Genomic DNA, 21,181 nt, shown 5'->3' with positions numbered 1-21,181 from the left:
AAAACCGCCATCTTGTTCACACTGAACATTGGCGCGTTTTTCAAATGTCAATATGCTCAGGTCAGACCAACAACGCCGTTTCACTTTCTCTGTGCCGTTACATAAAAGTTTTACATACTGTTTATGTCTTGAATTTAGATTAATATCATCGTAAATGTGCTACTGGTGCACAAGAGAAGCGCTGTTTAATTACTTATTGTTAAAGGTACTGTTTTATGGATATCTCTCTCTCTCTCTCTCTCTCTCAACTATAGGTATCCCCCCCCGTGTGACAATGTTCGGAACGGAAATAAGACGTCACGATGCGCTGTATGCGAGTATAATGTGAACCATGATGGTTGATGAAACAGTGCACTTATAAATTCAGGAGACGTTTTATGAATACCATACTATGAGTAAATCGCTCTGTTACACCTTACAGTACAGTAAACATTTTATGAAATAAAATTTGATACGCAGACGGCAAAAATTTTTTGGATGTCAGTGCATGTAGGAAATGACATTACACCAATGGAGCCTCAATTTGATGAGGAAATAGAATGGCTAGTAAAGCTAGAGAATAATGCAGTGAGACACATGATTACTTGCCACGATATAAATCTTCCACAAGTAGTATTTACAGAAATATGTGGATTTTCAGCAAATTACACATTTTTTGCACATTTGAGACTTTTTCTAACAATACAGATAATTTTTTATTAAATGATAGTGATTTGTTGATGGCATTTGACTTATAGAAATAGTACTATAATGATACATCTGTCATATGCCCAATTTCAAATTAATTTAAAACAACTAACAAAATACGACAACTGGGAAAAACAGAACACTAGAAGGAAATGCATTGTACTGGCAAGACTCCTTCACATATGGCACACTGCCAGATATTTTAATGAAAAAAACGAGCATTATACTAACATACCATTTTGAACAGCTGACACGAGTTACAGATTTTTTTGTTAAGTTTCTTTGGCTCAGGGTTCGCTTCTGTGTTACGGAAGCAAACACCTATGCCTCTACATAAGAACTGATAAAACCTTGCTTAGAAATATGTAACAGCAGTTTACAAAATACACATAGAAGGGGTATCATTTTTCAAAACAGTTTTACATTAGGGAATTCAGTGCAACGCCTTTGTAATACAAATTTATAAAAATGTTTAGCAATCCCTTGCTAGTACAATTTATAAAATGCTCTATTGTTGATAACTGTCAAGTCGCTTTAACACACAAGCATTAAGTGATTTTCGTCACTCAGTCAACTGCCACCCATGCCAGCATGAACGGTAGGTGTGACTACACTCATATCTTGTGGATATTGCTGTATGGTTAACTATGGCAAGAATTCTGCCAAAGCATCTGGTGATCTAGCATGATTTGAAATCTGATTCCCACAATGAATTTCCGCTCCACAATTAGCAGTGACATACTGGCAAAGCAACTGTTAACTACCGTAACTTTATTGGGCCGATGACGACTGCGTATGAGGTCCCCCCATTTTAAGATATCGTTATGAATGTCAATTTTACTGAGAGTTTACATTAAGTAAACATCAGTGTTGCTGTATTTTACAAACCTTGCAGATCACACAAATTATATGTGATATGACACGGGAAAAATTTTGATAACTTCACCATAAAAGCCTAAGGGGAGAGTACTATACATATAACATGTGGCTGGTGGTGATATTAACGGATAAAATGTTTGCTGTGAGCCTCTAAAAATGGTTAACCAATTATGTTATGAAAAGAAAAAACTATTAGTTCAGATTTTTCTACCATAGTATACTGTGACTTGAATTGTCCTTTAAACTGCAAGGACAAGATTATCTTTCCAATTAATAAGTGTACCTTCATATTCCTAAATTAAATTATACATAGACTAGTATCAGGACGACAATGTAAATTCCTGGATGGAATAATACATAAAATGAAGGAAAAGCAACCACTCATTGATAGATGATTGACATGTGATACACAGAAATACTCAACGGAAAACAGTATTTATTGAGGTCTTGTTCTTTCTCTAATAGAAGCACATGCTTTTAAATGATAGAGCACACCAATCAAGTCATCCTTTTGTTGCAGGTTTTATTTGGCAAATCTAGATTTCTGCTAGTGCCTAGCCATTATCAATGCACCGTATCATAGTATCAATTGACGTTCTAGTACCTCAGCCCCCTGTTGTCACGACGAGAGCCTTGAACGAAATGTGACAGAAGACCGAACAACAGGGGGCTGTCGTACTAGAACATGAATTGATACTATGAGATGGTGAATTGACGATGACTAGGCACTAGCCGAAATCTAGATTTTCTGAATAAAACCTGCAAGAAAAGAATGACTGAATGCTGTGCCTCTACGATCTGAAAGTCGTATCACAGTCAGTGACTGCATCGACATTCCTAATGGAAGGTAACTTGATGGAAGTAGGTGCAACCACACAAATCTAAAACATATAACCACATCTTGCAGTGATTGTGAGTGCCTGTTTTTGGGTGTCTGTGCGGTTGTGTATGTTGTTCTGCAGGAGAAAGAACAACAACTTGAAAGCTAGTGTAAATAAGCTTTCTGCTGCATGATTATATGTGCCATACGTTAGTCTGGTACAGGTAGGTGGTTGCCTTCCCTTCATTAATGTCAGCACAATTTTTTTTTTATTATCTTATCTTATGAAATGGTTGATTTTAAACCTATTCCAAGTGCAGAAGCAAAACACAATTTTTCTGAAGGAGCCAAGAGGAACCACAGCTTTATGAGAGCTATGTGAACTATGGACATTCAAATTCATTTCTAGAAAGAAATAAGGGGTGTGCTATGTATTCTGGAATATTACTTACCTGTATAAATACTAATGCATTTTGCTTCAAACCAGTAAATGTTTGTTGTCATATCAGTATACAAAATATTTGAAAATTAAACTTACTACTAATGATGATCATACAATTCTTTTTGAATTCCCCTGCAGATTATGATATGCATTTCCACGTTTCAGGTAAGTTGTAACACAATACTTACCTTTGCTGCAACTATTAATTTCTAACCTGCAACCAGTGTGTGATGGCTCTAACTTCTTTTCTGCTTAACACAGTACGATGTGACAAACATTAAAGAATGATCTGCCACAAGGGAAGCAATTTAAGAACACCATACCAAAAAGAAAAGAAACACAGGCATTCCCAAGTACAGGCTAGAAACAACAGGAAACTTCCAAAAAGAGAATGCTCCCACAATTTTTAATAAATATCCTGTCTCCACTCAATCCAAGCCATTTAAAAATATCAGAATAAAAATGTATTTTAATATTTCAGATTGTGCTGTACTCTTACACTGATATAAACAATGCTGATTTCCATATCTAAGATTGTACTTATACCCTCCTTTGGTAATTTATCTTAACTTCATAGTTTGATTTAAGTTAGATATTGATTCATTTGTTCTCCTTACCACAAAATTACTCCAGTATTTAACAGAGTAATTTACTCATCATATGATGTAAATTTTTTATCACTCTGGCATCTAGGGAAATATGCAACCCACTTTTGAAGTTCATCTGCATGGAAAATCTACCTACTCATTATTGTGAAGAATGGGTTCTGAAAACATGTCACATGTAAACTAGTTTCTTTCAAAAATATAAAACCAATCAGTATGCACTGCTGTACCATGAAATACATCACTCTTATATTTCACACAAACAATAATAATTTATTTTATTTCACATTAAAAATATTTCTAAATGTTATGACAGTGCATAGCTTTGAGAATAAAGCCAATTCACAGTGCCAGGAAAATATTTATGGCATCACAATCACAGAACAGGGCAATCAGATGAGGTTACATTGATGCCTCATACTGCAAAATCATTCTGCATAAATCAACGAGGGGAAAAAAAAGAAATAAAATAAAATATTGTTTCATTTCTGTCAAATCTGAAAATTGCACAGAATAAGGTATTTCAAGCAATGATCCCAATGACAGATCATTTATAATCCTGTCACTGATATAAGAAATACAACTGCATATTTCATGACAGCAATGTCTAAGTAAGGTAGGAACAGGCAATTTTGTTAGGTAAGAGACAAGCGGCATATCTCTCTTTCATTAACGATTATATCAATTTATTTGCATTAACAACATGTTCTCTATAAATATTTGCCTAGTAAGAATAATGTTGGCAAAGAATACATTCACAGGCAGTTAAGTCAATATCATGTGATTTTTTTTTAATTTTTTTTTTGCAGTGAGTAACATTACAGGATCAGTGCCACAGATTTGCAGCATTTATACCTGAGAGGAAAAAAAATTCAGAATACGTTTACTCTTTATTTCTCTCTCTTTTTTTCTTCCTAATATTTGTCTGCTCTGATAAAATGGCTGATAACAAAACCAACTTAAGTGTCAAATTTTATACACAGTCATAATCACTCTTCAACAGGAAATCTCTCAACCATCACACACTTAAAAGGCACAAAACTGCATTTCAACACCTGCCCAAGAAAAATGAATTACAGACTATCGAATGCAACCTACTCTCTTTTGACAATCTTTTGGAAAATATTCAAATATCATTTCATGAATCTCAAAAACATTTTCAAAACACAAATAATACTGTTGTGCACGTAAAACATTTGCTTCAAAAAATTTTATTCATTTGGGAGACTCATTGGAAAGTAGGGATTCAACAATTATTTTTTAAAGAAACACTCAGGGAAATACTATGGGTTTTCACTCTGAAATATGCCAAGGTAAATGAAGTTCTGTTGCCAGTCCAAATTTTGTAACTGAGTAACACCACCAGTAGTGCCTGAGAAATGACAAGCATTTCTTTTTAAATTTTTCAAAAATAAAATTATCGAAAAGTAGCAAGGTCTAATAAAAATGAGAAGAAGAAAGAAGGAGGAAGAAACAAAAATAACAACAGTGACTCTATTTTGTTTCAGTCAGTCGTGACAGGATTTAATAAATTAAAGACCGACACTCCAGCACATCTGCACCTTTCGTAGGAGGTGAGCTGCCGCCAGAGCTCCGACTTCCGGCAAATAGCGGTACTCGTTCTCCCGTACCCGAAAACGATAAGCGGCATCAGCGACACATTCCACACATTCCCGCCGACAGTCCACTCGCATTTCGGGTGCAAAGCACCGGCAACAGACAAAGCTGAGACTCAAAAACAGGAGACCGGGTCACTAAAGCACACTCGTCGAGGTGATGCAAGTTCTGCAGTCGGAGCTCGGTGAACAGAGTGACACTGTACGCGTAGGCGGTAGGCAGAAAGCCGCGCCAGCGCACAACCTGTTACACAGCTGCGGCACCAGGATTGTAATTCACATTGTTCCTTTCTCCCTGCACCCTCACATGCCATCTCCAAAATCCCGTTCCCCGACGTTGAGCCTGTCTTGAGCGGCAGTTACGCTGAAACCCAGGATGCGGCTGTCCACTTTGTACATTCGACTCTTCTTCGCTTTCTTCCCTTTTCCCTGGAACAGCATAAAAAGGACATTCGTGAAGCACAGATTTTCTCACAAGAGAGGCATGAGGGGATGATTTTGTGTGTGTGTGTGTGTGTGTGTGTGTGTGTGTGTGTGTGTGTGTGTGTGTGTGTGTGTGTGTGTGTGTGTGTGGAGGGGGGGGGAGGGAGGGGGGGGGGGGGAGAGGGAAGGTTAGGCACAGGCAAACATTTTTCCCAATGTAATCTCTTCTTTAACCTCAACACATTTGGATCATAGCAGTGCTAGGCATTAATTGCGTCAAATGTATAGAATGCAGTAAAGCTGTAAATTTACATACAACAACAACAAAAAAAATGTTAACATGATTAAGTATGTGGCTCAGACATGAAGGTGATACTTTTCTATTTAGGCTGCATTTCTTTATCTAAATTCTTTGTTCCACAACTAGTCTCTGTTCTTTAAGCCATTACAGACTGTTTGAACACAGCATATAAAATCAGCTGTGAATAAATCTATAATACAAACCAAAGAACTAGGGACAGACTAACAATTTATGCATATACAAGCTAAATAAAAACAGAAACTAGTTGTACAACAAAACAGTAGTCTAAATAAATACAGCCTATGTGAAAATGTGCCACCTCCATTTAATGGATTTGTGGCTGTGATGCCTACTCGGAAGAAGATCAATTTAACGATGTAGGAAGAGAGAGATTGCTACTTACTGTAAAGATAAGATGCTAAATTGCAAATGGGCACAATTAAAAGACATTTACAAATGAGCTTTAGGCCACAGCCTTCATCAGAAAAATCACACCATTCATTCACACAACTAAGCATACTTCACACACACACGACCACCAATTCTGGCAGCGAGCCAGAACACCATTCTGGCTCGAGCTCAAGCTGCCAGAGTTGGTGGTGGCGATGTGGGTGGTGGTTAACATGCGAACCTCAGGTACTGAATGTTGTGGGTTTGAATCTTGACAGAAGCCTAAAATTATTTTTGTCTTACCATTATTTTTATTAAGGTAACTAATTTTAATGTAGTTTAATGCTTGCCATGTCATTTCAATCACCATGTTAAGAAATTCATTTGATTTTGGTATTGTATTCACTATTTCTCTTTTTCATGTTGCTTGAATTTATTTACAGTCCCCTCATTCATTTAAATCTCCATCTGCATTATTTTATCCCTTTATGTTGTGCAAAAACTATACTCCAAACAATGTACATCTTTTGACGAAGAATACATTTTTGACATATAAATAGAATATTTTGTCTTTTGTTTTTCAGTTCATACATTTTCAAACATTTAAACTTGTGACAGATAAATAAATGTAATTTAAGTCACATGGACAAAGATTCCACTCATTCTCTTCCAGACACAAGGTCCATGATTAAAGACATTCTGATAAAAATTTAAAAATGGGATTGGCGCCACTACCTTCTACATGTCTGATATGTACCTTAACCGCTACATGAAGACTTGCTCTGTGTACTGTTACCATTTTTAAGGCTCTAAACTGTTATGTGAAATTCTGTCTTTTTTCCCCCCAATCAATTATCTGTAAAGAGGGCCCACCAGGGTGAATGGCTGCAGGGTGTGACACCTGAACTAGGATCTTAACCTACATCACTGCATAGATGGTTTCAAAAATTTCCTTGTTAGAATGTAGATATTAATATGACTTTGGGGTCTCTCTCTCTCTCTCTCTCTCTCTCTATCTATCTCTCTCTCTAATGCACACAAACGTAAGATGGATACATAAACATATTTATGTTGTCAGTATGTCCTAAAAGGATACTACTTGGACACTCCTGATGAGCTTAAAACTTACTAATTTAGAAGAAATAGCAACAATAGTTATTAAACGGACACAGTGCTTTCCATAAAAAGCCTTTTTGCAGAATTTTCTGATGCATTATGATGTCCTTTCTTCCTTTTTTGTTAACTTTCATCTTTCTAACAGTAGTACTATTTTACAAGCTGTTTCATTCTGGCTATTTAATGTGCACTTGTGACTCGGCTAAAATTCCGTATCACCGTTAAAAACTGCATTTTCATAAACTGTCCGGAATAATCTTAATAATTTGTTGCTGCACATAAACATAAAATTGAAACGTAGAGCAACTCTTCCAGAACTCCTTGACGCCAGTTCTATATTTGTACACTGAATAGTTTATCTGTTGGAGCGAGTAGAATGACATTTAAGATTACATTTGTGTTCAGTGACAGACACAACACACATCGAGAACCTTCTCAATGAGGAGGGGATGTAGTGAGAAAGAGCTCCCTCATCAGAGAATATGCTCCGAATTTGTTACTCATACGAAACTGAGAAATTTCTCAAAGGATGTTGTTCTGCTCTGAGAATCTTCTCTGGAGAATGTTCTCTTTTCCATTCATACGAGATGCAGAAGACATCAAGCATGAAGAATGCAATAATGTTCAAGTAGTCCACGGCAATCACAGTGCTTTCAATTACTATCACAGGTCCCATGGACTAGGTGAATGTCCCCCAATAACATAAATACTACTCCCACTGACCTGCATCTGTGGCACAGTTCACCAACAGTACTGCCAGGATGGCAACATACCTGAACACGGCTATCTGCCTGGTTTACCAAAAAATTGATAAAACTGACCAGGTTACACAATTACATTCATCAATGGTCCAATATCAATGATCCTGTGCCAACTGAAATCATAACTGACATTACCTTCGAGACCACATTCCTACACTAGCTGTCATCTGATCTCACGGAGATTGACACATATCCTGCTTTACATATAGGCCAAATCTCAGATCTAAAAGCTCTCTGACAAGGAGTTGACGTACGACACCTTGTCTCCTCTTCACAAATCTGCCTTCTTCAATCGCTCTCAGTTTTATCATTCTTCAACAACTTAACACAGATGCTCACCATTCAATATGCAAACCACAAGTGAGCCGGCAGATGTCAACACAGTAATTGAATTCTTGCTGTACCTGTCCCAGCGTGGCATCATCGACTGTGGCTGTCCCTTCCCATATTCTCTCCCGGAGCTCTGCTACATCACGTGGTAGAGGCGGTACATATTCCATATCTTTAATAAGTCCCCACAAAAAAAAGAGTCACACAAGTGAGATCTGAGGCTATTTCATGAAACAGTTGTCCCTTATGTAGCAAGGCCATGTTTGCGACTAGTGCCGACTATCAGCAAATTGCCAAACTACCCTGGGGTGGTACACATGGAAAAAAAACTTTCGGGGTTTCACTTCAAAATGACTTATGTATGATATCTGTACAATGTTTGCTTTTTGTGCAATAAATAATTGAAAGTGTTCCCAGGCTTTATGTACACCCTGTATTGGGAAAAGTATAGATTGCTACTCACTCTAAAGATGGCCCTTAAAGTTGGGGACAGGCACAATGCAAAGACTGTTACAAATTAAAGCTTTCGGCCAAAGTCTTCTTCAGCAAAGAAAACACACACACACACACACACACACACACACACACACACACACACACACACAGTGCCGGTGGTAGCAGTCATGTATATGATATGTGCTTTGTGTGTGTGTGTGTGTGTGTGTGTGTGTGTGTGTGCTTTGCTGAAGAAGGCTTCGGTTGAAAGCTATAATGTGTAACAGTCTCTTCATTGTACGTGTCTGCAACCCATTAGCACATGTTTATGGTTAGTAGCAGAAGCAGTAATAAACGACACATATTGACATGATGCAATTTGTCTGCACTGTGGCACAGATCCCTTCTCTTCAATTTCAACAAAATATGTCTGACAATTTCTTTTTAATAAAAAAATGGACCACTTTAATAAGCACACTGCACTTCATTATCACTTGCTTTCAGTTCACTTTTGGGAAATAATAGTCTCACATTTTCACAACACAATATCCTGTAAGTTCCTGACTTTTCCAACAATTTGTGAGCCTCCGTAGCCAACTTCAGGTATTAGGGATCTTCAACGTGGGTTTGTTGATTACAGCAATATTCTGTCTACTAAGTGATCCAGAAGCTGCAAGAACACCGAAGGTCGCCCAAGGTGTTTGTAAACAAGAATTTAGAGGATACAGTGTAGTTGTGGAGATATGTACTTGTGTACTAATACAAGAACAGTTGAAAAACGAGTAGAAGACAAGGGCTACTGTAGAAGAGAATAAAAAGAAAGACCAGCTGTTGCAGAACATGCATTGCAGCCATGTCATAACTAGATTTGATTTGATAAGACTCTAGCACTGGCAGCCCTAAGTGGGTACTATGAACGGCTGTACAGACAGAGACCATGTAGATTACTAAACACACACACACACACACACACACACACACACACACACACACACACACACACACACACACACACAGTTTTAACTGAAAGGAAAAGTGTGTGAAATTAAATGGTATTTAGAGGCCAGTGCGGAAGATGATGTGCAACTGTCTTCACCATGGGGTGATACCAATAATGTACTATGTCGACTAATAATAGCCAATTGTGCTTAAATTTTGAGAACAAACCACATCACATTTCTGCATGGAAGCGATAATTATGCTGTATGATATTCTTTATTTTGTAGTATGTCTAAACATGTTTGATCACTGTTAATGACGACAAACCTGTAATATTTGTAATGTTCTCCAGTGTCCAGCCAGGCACAGTCATCTTTGTAACAAAATATTTGGACAGTATACATTGTCGTCATCTTCAGGTGATACCAGAAGAAAGACCATCTTTGCTACAACCTATTTCTCTCATACTGTGATAGTTCCCCACCTCCACACCCATTTCCTGGTCACACGACATGTCGGGTAGAGGGGTGGGGAATGGCATTACTGAAAGGTGGGAATGACTCCCGGACCCTCAGTGTTCCTGTACCCCAGCTGGGGGCAGAAGCAGCTCTCGGCCAACAGAGTGATTTTAATTGGCTGAGTGCTACGTCCCAAGCTTTGCTTAGGATGCAGCCACTGTTCCTTTTGATTACCCCATTGGCCACTTGTATTTCGATAGGCTCCTTCAGAACACAGTCCCAAAATGACAAAGTCTGTCTTAACATTTACGTATTAGGTATGATGAAAGACAACTTGGGGCTCCATAAACCAGATGTTTACAGCATTCCATGTAAATGACTGTGCGCACAAGCTAAGAAAGGTTTAAAATCACACTGAACTTTAGCAACCAACAAAATCTGCGGTTGCAAAACATTACAGAGTGTCAGGGGACTCAAAATATTACGAAGAAACAAAAGTGTGAAGAGAGACATTGTCATTTTGGGACTGTGTTTTGAAGGAAGCTATGGAAATACATGTAGATGACAGGCTGATCAACACAGTGGCTACACTCCAAGCAAAGCTTGTGACCCAGCACTCAGCCAACTAAAACCACAATGTTTACTGAGAGTCACTTCTGTTCTCAATGGGGGCTACACAAGCACTGAAGGACCAGTGTTCGTGATCAGCCTTCGGCAATGTTGTTCCCCCACCATCCCATGAGACATGTCATGCGCCCAAGTAGTGGGGGAAGGTATGAGGAGCAATCACAGTATACACGACACAAGGTGTAGCGAGGATGCTCATTTTACAGTTATCACCTCAAGATGACGGCAAGGCATGCTGCCGAATTGTTGTGTTACAAAGATGACTGAATTCGGCTGGACACCTGAGAACAGTACAAACATTCACCAGGAAAGCTTAAGATCATTTGTTATGGCCTAAGGAGCCTGAAAAGCCAGATGCATAAATTAGCAGGCAATTGTCAGGGCATATTACACACATTATAATTCACAGATAAAATATATAATCATTTTTTGGGTTGAATCTCCTTCAGCACACAGTACTTTCTGAGTTCTAAAGGAGAGCAGTCAGAATCATTACTTGGAAGAGTGTCAGAGATTCAAACAGGCATTTGTTTAAGATACACATATCAAAAAAAGTTTTGCATCGCCTTGGTTCCAAGAGTTCCGGTACCTGTACAGACAATTGGAATAGAGATCAACATGAGCATCATTTTCGCTCTTTTTATTGTTCATGAAAACCACACATTGTATATTGTTCCCTCATGCAGGAAGATCTTCAGTGGTGATGGTCCAGACTGCTGTACACACTGATACCTCTAATACCCAGTAGCACGTCATCTTGCAATGATGCATGCCTGTATTCATTGTGGCATACTATCCAGAAGTTCATCAAGGCACTGTTGGTCCAGATTGGCCCATTCCTCAACGGCGATTCGGCATAGATCCCTCAGAGTGGTTGGGAGTTTCACATCATTCATAAACAGCCCTTTTCAATCTATCCCGGGCATGTTCAATAGGGTTCATGTCTGGAGAACGTGCTGGCCACTCTAGTCGAGCAATGTCGTTATCCTGAAGGAAGTCACTCACAAGATGTGTAAGATGGGAGCGCAAACTGTCATCCATGAAGACTAATCCTTTGGCAATATGCTGCCGATATTGTCAATATTAGTCAGATGATGGCATTTACGTATCGCACATCCGTTATGGCACCTTGCTGCATTCGCTGGACAGTGTGTCTAAGGTGTTCAGCCTGACCAGCTGGCTTCCAAACACGTCTCTGACAATTGTCTGGTTGAAAGCATATGCCACACTCATCGGTGAAGAGAACATGATGCCAATCCTGAGCAGTCCATTCGGCATGTTGTTGGGCTCATCTGTACTGCGATGCAAGGTGTCGTAGTTGCAAAGATAAACCTCGCCATGGGCATCAGGAGTGAAGTTGCGTATCATGCAGCCTACTGCGCACAGTTTGAGTCTTAACAAGACGCCGCGTGGCTGCACGAAAAGCATGGTAGCATTGCTGTCAGAATTTCTCTGGGCCATAATCCTTCGGCAGTGGTCATCCACTGCAGTAGTAGCCCTTGAGCGGCCTGAGTGAGGCATATCATCAAGAGGCAAGAGAGGGGGGCGGGAGAGAAGGGGGTGGGCGAGAGAGTAGGAGAGAGGGGGGTGGGCGAGAGAGTAGGAGAGAGGGGGGGGTGGGCGAGAGAGTAGGAGAGAGGGGGGTGGGCGAGAGAGTAGGAGAGAGGGGGGTGGGCGAGAGAGTAGGAGAGAGGGGGGTGGGAGTGGGAGGGAGGGCGGAGTGGGAGGGAGGGCGGAGTGGGAGGGAGGGCGGAGTGGGAGGGAGGGCGGAGTGGGAGGGAGGGCGGAGTGGGAGGGAGGGCGGAGTGGGAGGGAGGGCGGAGTGGGAGATGGGGGGAGAGGGAGGGAGAGGGAAGTGGGCGATGGGAGGGAGATGGTGGGGGGGAGAGGGAGGGAGATGGTGGGGGGGAGAGGGAGGGAGATGGTGGGGGGGAGAGGGAGGGAGATGGTGGGGGGGAGAGGGAGGGAGATGGTGGGGGGAGAGGGAGGGAGATGAGGGGGTTGCGGGTGAGGGGGGTGGCGCGGGATGTGGGGGGTGGCGCGGGATGTGGGGGGTGGCGCGGGATGTGGGGGGTGGCGCGGGATGTGGGGGGGGGTTGTGGGGGGGGGTTGTGGGAGGGGGGGTTGTGGGAGGGGGGGTTGTGGGAGGGGGGGTTGTGGGAGGGGGGGTTGTGGGAGGGGCGGTTGTGGGAGGGGGGGTTGTGGGAGGGGGGGTTGTGGGAGGGGGGGTTGTGGGAGGGGGGTTGTGGGAGGGGGGTTGTGGGAGGGGGGTTGTGGGAGGGGGGTTGTGGGAGGGGGGTTGTGGGAGGGGGGGTTGTGGGAGGGGGGGTTGTGGGAGGGGGGGTTGTGGGAGGGGGGGTTGTGGGAGGGGGGGTTGTGGGAGGGGTGAGAGGGAGAGAGGGGTGGGTGAGAGGGGGAGAGGGAGAGGGGAGAGGAATAGGGGGAGAGGGGAGGGTGAGAGGGGGGAGAGGGAGAGGGGGGAGGAATAGGGGGAGGAATATGGGGGGAGGAATATGGGGGGAGGAATATGGGGGGAGGAATATGGGGGGAGGAATAGGGGGGATCTCCTGTGGGGGGAATGGTTGGTGAATGCTGTCCATGATCTGGATGGGGAAGGACGGTGTGTGATAAGTAATCAGTATTGTCATGGCCACAGGATTGTGCATTTCATTGTTTGTATGGTTGTGCACATGAATGTGTATTTTTGCTACAAAAAAAGAACTTGAAAGCTAGTGTGAATGCTGTTTACTGTTAAATGTGTGCTCCATACATTAGTCCACTATATTGAGTGCCTGCCTTTCCCTTACTTTACGTCCAGTTTCTATTGTTTCGACAATCTCGTTAAGTTTTCACAACAGTAACTTTCAGTTCCTGAACCCGAAATTGGGAGCACCGTTAACGAGTAAGCGAAGGAAAAGACACAATATCTTACGTGGCTGGCAGACGATATCTCCAGTCACAGTTCAATGAAGGTTGGGAACCAGTTATGAGAAATTCATACAATTGTTTTAAAATATAGTTACAGCCGAAAAGAAGAACTGCAGCAGGCGACCTACAACTTCTGCAGTGATTTTCGAAAACACTCAGACAAGTGTTCACTCGATCACAATCCAAACCAGTGAGACAAGCCCCACGAACAAAATATCTCACACAATTTTCAATACATGACCGGAAGTCTTCGTATGAAGAATTTTGGTACTGGTGGTCTCCAGCCACAAAGATTTTCCAAGTGTTGTAGGTGTCACCTCTCAAATGCTGAAAATAGTATAGTGTGACAGACATGTTTGGATAATTTGTGTGTTATAAGTGGTGCTCACATTGTGTGCCTTAAATGGTATCACATATGATTGAAAACTTTACAATTGTGAGTAGGCAGGCATTTGCACAATAGTGTCATTCCTTGCATGACTATCATGGGTTTTGCTGGAGAACATTCGCACATCTTCACAATGAGCATACACAGTTTCACTTTTGCTAATATAATACTTGCAGATATGTACAGTAGTAATTTGTTTTGCCCAGTAGTGTAGCTTTCAGCGTACACCTTTGAGTTTTCAGGAACTTTGCAATATTTTCTTGAAAGAAATCGAACTTGGCCACCTTTTACAACTTTCAACTTTTTGCACTATCTTGTGTGAAATAATAAAAAGAGACATCAACAATTTTCATTTGGAAAAAGAAGGAAAAAAGAGTGAAGTTTACCTTTTTTATCATCAGAAATAATTGTGGGGCAAATCTGAAACCTTGCATGTAATAACTTACCAATATAAAATTTCAATCTGCTGTTGCTTTCCAACAGTTTACAAGTTGACAATTTCTGCCACCCCTCCAAAAATCAGTATATTTAGAACATTTTACCAAAAAAAATTCTTCTACAAACTCTTTTAAACCATTTTCATTACAAAGAATGTGTTCCAAACCACCTAAAACACTAGTTTTGTTTTGCAATGTGAACAAATCAAGCCTTGAAAAACTACGAGGTTGAGATGTATTGACAATGCGCCCGTATTCCATTGGTACTTTTTTTATGTACAGTGCTACTGATGTGCTAGTTTAATTTCACTTTAAAGTGTAGCATATTTTGTGTTTGCATCATATGCAGTTTATGTGGAACATTACTATACTGATGAAAAATTGTATTAACATGTTGCTATGGTCCATGGTGGTTTAAACACTACTGGTTTCTTTTAAACTGAGAAAACCAGTTTCCCCATTGCCACAGGGATCATGCCTGATACTTGTGCATAGCAGCTATGTGTGGGTTTCTTTACCACAGGTTCCCAAGCCTGATGACACATTTAAGTTTCAGAGGCCAAAGCTAGAAGAGGTCTCTCTTAGGATCCTAAACTTATGTTTGCTTCAAACTACTTTATTTTTTTATGTGTTTGCTAAATTTGCTGTTGAATATTATGAGGAATACTGTACTGCCAGCCAGACAACGTCAATGATGATGCTGGAATAACTGCAGCAATGTGCTGTTCTGGAACGTGCACTTGCCATTCCTTTATGGCCAATAAAATGAATTTTCTGGGCCATATGAAGCTGCTTATACCATCCTTCTGCTCAGCAGAAGTCTCACAGATATTTCCAATCTACCACTCTTTTTCATGAATATATGCAGTACATTCTTCTGGTTGGAGGTCCCATATTGGCATATCTTCTTCACTACTATCATTAATTTTAAGTACAACTCTGCTGACCTGAATTATTGCTCCATCAATTAGCAAAATGTCATTAAATTTGCTTTCATCTGCAAAGAAGAAATCAAGTGAAATAAAGTGTTACAAGGAGAGAGGTGTGGACATGTCTATGCTCAAGCATAAACTAGGGAAAACATATCATTTTTTGCCAACTGATGAAACAATAATTCACGTCAGCAGAGGTTTCTGCCCAAAATTTGAGACAGTAGTGATGGAGATATATCAACACTAGACCTCCAGTCAGGACGGTATACTGCATACATTTATGAAAGAGTGGTGGACTGGAATATATCTGCAAGACTTTGACTGAGAAGCTTGGTGCTTTAATGAGCTTCATATGGCCCAGCCAGTTTACCTTATTGGCCGCAAGGAGTGATGAGTGCTAGATTCCACAACAGCACATTACTGCAGTTACTTCAGCAACATCATTGACATTGTCTGGCCATCAGTATGGTTTTCCTCATGATATTCAACAGCAAATTAATGAAACCTGTACAAACTTCAAGTAGTTCAAGGTAAACATAAGTTTAGGATTCTGAAAGAGACCAATTCTAGCTTTGGCCTCAAACTTGTGTGTATCATCAGGCTCGGCATCTAGTATAACTAAACCCTTGCCCGACTTGGGAACCTGTGGCAAAGAAAACTGCCCATGGCTGGTGCTGCCACAGCTATCAGGGATGCTGGCTTTCTCACTTAAAAAATAAATAAATAAATAAAAGAGAGAAGAAGAAGAAGCCAATACAATCTTTATATCAGTACACTGATGATACACATAAACTGCAAACTATGTGGGGGGGGAACTATACTTCACATTGCAATTAAAACAGCACTTCAATAGCACTGCATCATGAAAGGACACTGAGAATTCTCGATAACATGAATCCTCTCCAAATGACAGGCAAACTGCTACGAACTTCACAGTTTTTGTTTAGTTTTTCTGGCTACCTCACTTACTTGTCATCAGGACCTTTAATATTGCCTTCCCCACAGAGTACTAAACAAATGTAGAACATAATAAAACGTGTCAGGTTTAATTTGAGTACCAGCAGAATATTTGCGCATCATCAACGCACCTCCACCTTGTCGTTTCTTTTGGAGCTTTATACGTTCACATTGCAAAACCAAATCTAGTTATCTACATCTACACACATACTCTGCATACCACTGTATAGTGTTTGGTGCGGAGTACTCTGTACCAGTATCAGCTATTTATTTTCCTGTTCTACATCTGCTGTAGCCTTTCGCCCCTATTCTTCAATCTGTACATCGAGGAAGCAATGATGGAAATAAAAGAAAGGTTCAGGAGTGGAATTAAAATACAAGGTGAAAGGATATCAATGATACGATTCGCTGATGACATTGCTATCCTGAGTGAAAGTGAAGAAGAATTAAATGATCTGCTGAACGGAATGAATAGTCTAATGAGTACACAGTATGGTTTGAGAGTAAATCGGAGAAAGACAAAGGTAATGAGAAGTAATAGAAATGAGAACAGCGAGAAACTTAACATCAGGATTGATGGTCACGAAATCAATGAAGTTAAGGAATTCTGCTACCTAGGCAGTAAAATAACCAATGACGGACGGAGGAAGGAGGACATCAAAGCAGACTCGCTATGGCAAAAAAGGCATTTCTGGCCAAGAGAAGTCAATATCAAATATCGGCCTTAATTTGAGGAAGAAATTTCTGAGGATGTACGTCTGGAGTACAGCATTGTATGGTAGCGAAACATGGACTGTGGGAAAACCGGAACAGAAGAGAATCTAAGCATTTGAGATGTGGTGCTATAGACGAATGTTGAAAATTAGGTGGACGGATAAGGAATGAGGAGGTTCTACGCAGAATCGGAGAGGAAAGGAATATGTGGAAAACACTGATAAGGAGAAGGGACAGGATGATAGGACCTCTGCTAAGACATGAGGGAATGACTTCCATGGTACTAGAGGGAGCTGTAGAGGGCAAAAACTGTAGAGGAAGACAGAGATTGGAATACGTCAAGCAAATAATTGAGGACGTAGGTTGCAAGTGCTACTCTGAGATGAAGAGGTTAGCACAGGAAAGGAATTCGTGGTGGGCCGCATCAAACCACTCAGTAGACTGATGAGGGAAAAAGAAAAAAAAAAAGAAAAAAAAAAAAAAGAAAAAAAACCTACATCTACATCCATACTCCACAAGCCAACTGACGGCATGTGGCGGAGGGTACTTTGAGTACCTCTATCGGTTCTCCCTTCTATTCCAGTGTCGTATCGTTCGTGGAAAGAAAGATTGTCGGTATGCCTCTCTGTGGGCTCTAATCTCTCTTCGCAAGATATACGTAGGAGGGAGCAATATACTGCTTGACTCCTCGGTGAAGGTATATTCTCGAAACTTCAACAAAACCCCGTACCGAGCTACTGAGCGTCTCTCCTGCAGAGTCTTCCACTCAAGTTTATCATCTCCGTAATGCTTTCGCGATTACTAAATGATCCTGTAACGAAGTGCGCTGCTCTCCGTCGGATCTTCTCTATCTCTTCTATCAACCCTATCTGGTACGGATCCCACACTGCTGAGCAGTATTCAAGCAGTGGGCGAACAAGCGTACTGTAACCTACTTCCTTTGTTTTCGGACTGCATTCCCTGAATCTCAGTCTGGCATCTGCTTCACCGACGATCAACTTTATATGATCACTCCATTTTAAATCACTCCTAATGCATACTCCCAGATAATTTATGTAACTAACTGCTTTGCAACATTATGCTTCCAGTCTTTAACAGAGCGAGGGAAAAACCATTGTCTATAGTGCTTTGTACGAGCCCCGATTTCTCGTATCTTCGTGGCCCTTATACAAAATGTATACTGGCAGCAGTGGGATCGTTCCACAGCCAGGTTCAAATGCTCGTTCTCTAAATTTTCTCAGTAATATTCTCCGAAAAGATCACCCTCCCTCCGTGAACTCCCATCCGAGTTCCCAAATCATCTCTGCAATATATGCACGCTGTTCGAACCTACCAGTAATAAACCTAACAGCACACATCTGGATTTCTTTGAAGTCTTCTTTTAACGCACCATTCATCTGTCTCGCGTGTGTCTAGCCGGACTCGGGGACAGGCCGCACTCGAGTCCTATACGCAGTCTCCTTTATGCACGAACCTTATTTTCCCACAATTCTCCCAATACATCCAAGTTGACGATTCATCTCCCCTACCACAATCCTCACACACTCGTTCCCTCTCATATCGCTTTGCAACTTCGTGCCCAGATATTTAAACAATGAGGCTGTTTCGAGCAGGGCTGTATCTATATCTCAGTGGTTTGTTATCCCTATTCGTCTACAATAACTTAAATTTTTCTTCATTTAGAGCAAGCCGTCACTCACTACACAACTTGAAATTTTGTCCAAGTCATCTAGTATCAGCCTACAGTCACTCAAGACACCTTCTCGTACATCACAACATTAGAAGCAAACAGACACAGACTGCTGCCCACCCTTTCTGCCACACAATTTATACAGAATAGAAAATAGTAGTGGTTCTCTCACACTTCCCTGTGGCACCACGACAATATCTTTGCCTCTAGGTTGTTTTGCTTTAGGGTGCAAAAACAACTAGGATCGTATGTGCCCATGTCAGAACTATAGAACACGAAGACAAAGAGAAGAGTTAAAAATAATTACCAGTTAATCCCGACGGACGTAAGAGAAGGCAGTTCAAAACAGGGGTGTGGAGAAATGTCTATAAAATACCCCATAGAGAAACGGAGGTCACAAACTAAAAATTAAATTTCCTTTGCCATATTGCTATGACGGATAAAAAGTAAAATGTGGTCAAAAGTCTGCACGTCATTCGCCAAAATGCCAATAACTCAGACGGCGAACACAAACGAGAATGTAAGTCACTGAAAAAACAGCATTCCGTCAGCAAATGGCAGACGGTCAAAGGTTGAGCACATTTAGCACAAAGTGGTGAGGGAGAACCACTTAACAAAACACAGTGCCTGATACCAACCTAACTACCACGATTGCCTCGTGACAGGAGGGCCGAGAGGAGATTGTCCGTGCCTCTGGGAGAAGCTTAATAATCTGGAGCTTGTTCCCGTGAAGGGATGGCCAGAGATGATGCCAAACTGACACCTGCAGACAGGTGGCAACACAGAGATCATCAGAGGGAATGCAAGAACTAGAGGGCGGAGGTACAAGGACTGCAGCCTCGGCAGCAGCATCAGCGGCCTCGTTTTCTGTCAAACCGACATCACCAAGAACCCATATCAGTGGCTCCACAAAAGTGGGCGAAGGACAGCTTTCCTGGGCCCGTTGCACTAAGGGATGGACAGTGTGCAGCACACAGGGGAACAGATGACACAACTGACTGTGCTGCCCGATTCAGGGCGAAGAGCTCTGCCTGAAAATATTGAGCAGTGTTCCAGAAGTCAATACTGAAAAAACTACAGTGCCAATGACAAAGGCACACCGGACACCACAGTTAGTCAGAGAGCCATCAGTGTACACAAAGGTACTACCACGAAGTTCTGTACGAAGGTCGTGAAATTGAAGGCAACAGAGTGAGGCTGGAGTAGAGCGCTTAGGAAGCGAATGAAGGGGAAGGTAAACACAGGCTGCCACTCGCAGCCGAGGGTTTACACCCACTGGGATAGTTGCATGGTAGCGTGAAGTTAAGCTGCCGGAGCAAAGCAAACTGAAGGAGGTAACAGAGAAGAGGGATGTGCCCCATACTGACAATTAAGAGTGTCATTGAAGGAGGCAGCATAGGATGGGTAGCCACGGGTGTCAGACAAACGGCATGCGTATCTACTGAGGAGAGTCGTGACAGTAGGACAGCAGTAGTTCGGCAACTTCGATATACAGACTCAACTGGGCTAGTGTAAAAGCTTCCACTGGCCAAATGGATGCCACAACGGTGGATAGTATCGACACGGCTAAGAGGGACGGTTGTGCAGATGCATAAACTTAACACCCATAGTCTAGTGTCTGGGTTGGGTTCTTTGGGGAAAGAGATCAAACAGCGAGGTCATCGGTCTCCTCAGATTAGGGAAGGACGGGGAACGAGGTCGGCCGTGCCCTTTCAAAGGAACCATCCCAGCATTTGCCTGGAGCAATTTAGGGAAATCACGGAAAACCTAAATCAGGATGGCCGGACGCGGAACTGAGTCATCGTTTCCCGAATGCGAGTCCAGTGTGCTAACCACTGCGCCACCTCGCTCGGTCTAGTTTCTGCTCCCCAGAAAGTACCACTGAGGACACGTAGTACACTGAGGCACAACGTACAGAGGGTTGCCAGGTAACACATGTGGGAGGACCAAGAAAGTAACCTACTGAGCATGAGCCCCCAGGAATATCATAGTTTCAAACGAACCGAAAGCCACTGTCGATGCTCCACGAGTCGAGACAATTGAGACATCGCCGAACTGCTCAATAAGAGAGTTCAGTGGAAAACTGTAACAGATAACAAAATCTGTTGACAAAAATGGAGCCGTAGATGCCTGGTGGGAGACAGGCCATTATATGGTTAATGGTGATAGGTAAGAGGACAATGCTCAGGACACAAGCCCGGGGCACACCGTTTTCCTCGATTAAGGTGTTCGAAAGGCATACCTTGAAAACTGAAGTCTTTAAAAAATTCCTGAAGGAAATGGGGCAGGATCTGTCTCGCGTGTGT

General features: G+C 41.7%; 1 protein-coding gene across 1 annotated transcript in view; it reads left to right on the top strand.

Annotated features, from left to right (window-relative positions):
- LOC126295210 (plexin domain-containing protein 1) overlaps window positions 1-21,181 on the top strand; it is a 1,111,099-nt gene that overhangs the window by 868,530 nt on the left and 221,388 nt on the right. The gene's annotated exons all lie outside the window — the stretch shown is intronic.

This window comes from Schistocerca gregaria, chromosome 11 (genome assembly GCF_023897955.1).
Source record: "Schistocerca gregaria isolate iqSchGreg1 chromosome 11, iqSchGreg1.2, whole genome shotgun sequence".
Lineage (NCBI taxonomy): Eukaryota > Metazoa > Arthropoda > Insecta > Orthoptera > Acrididae > Schistocerca > Schistocerca gregaria.
The sequence above is the reverse complement of the archived record's forward strand: the minus strand, read 5'-3'. Positions and strand labels throughout refer to the sequence as shown.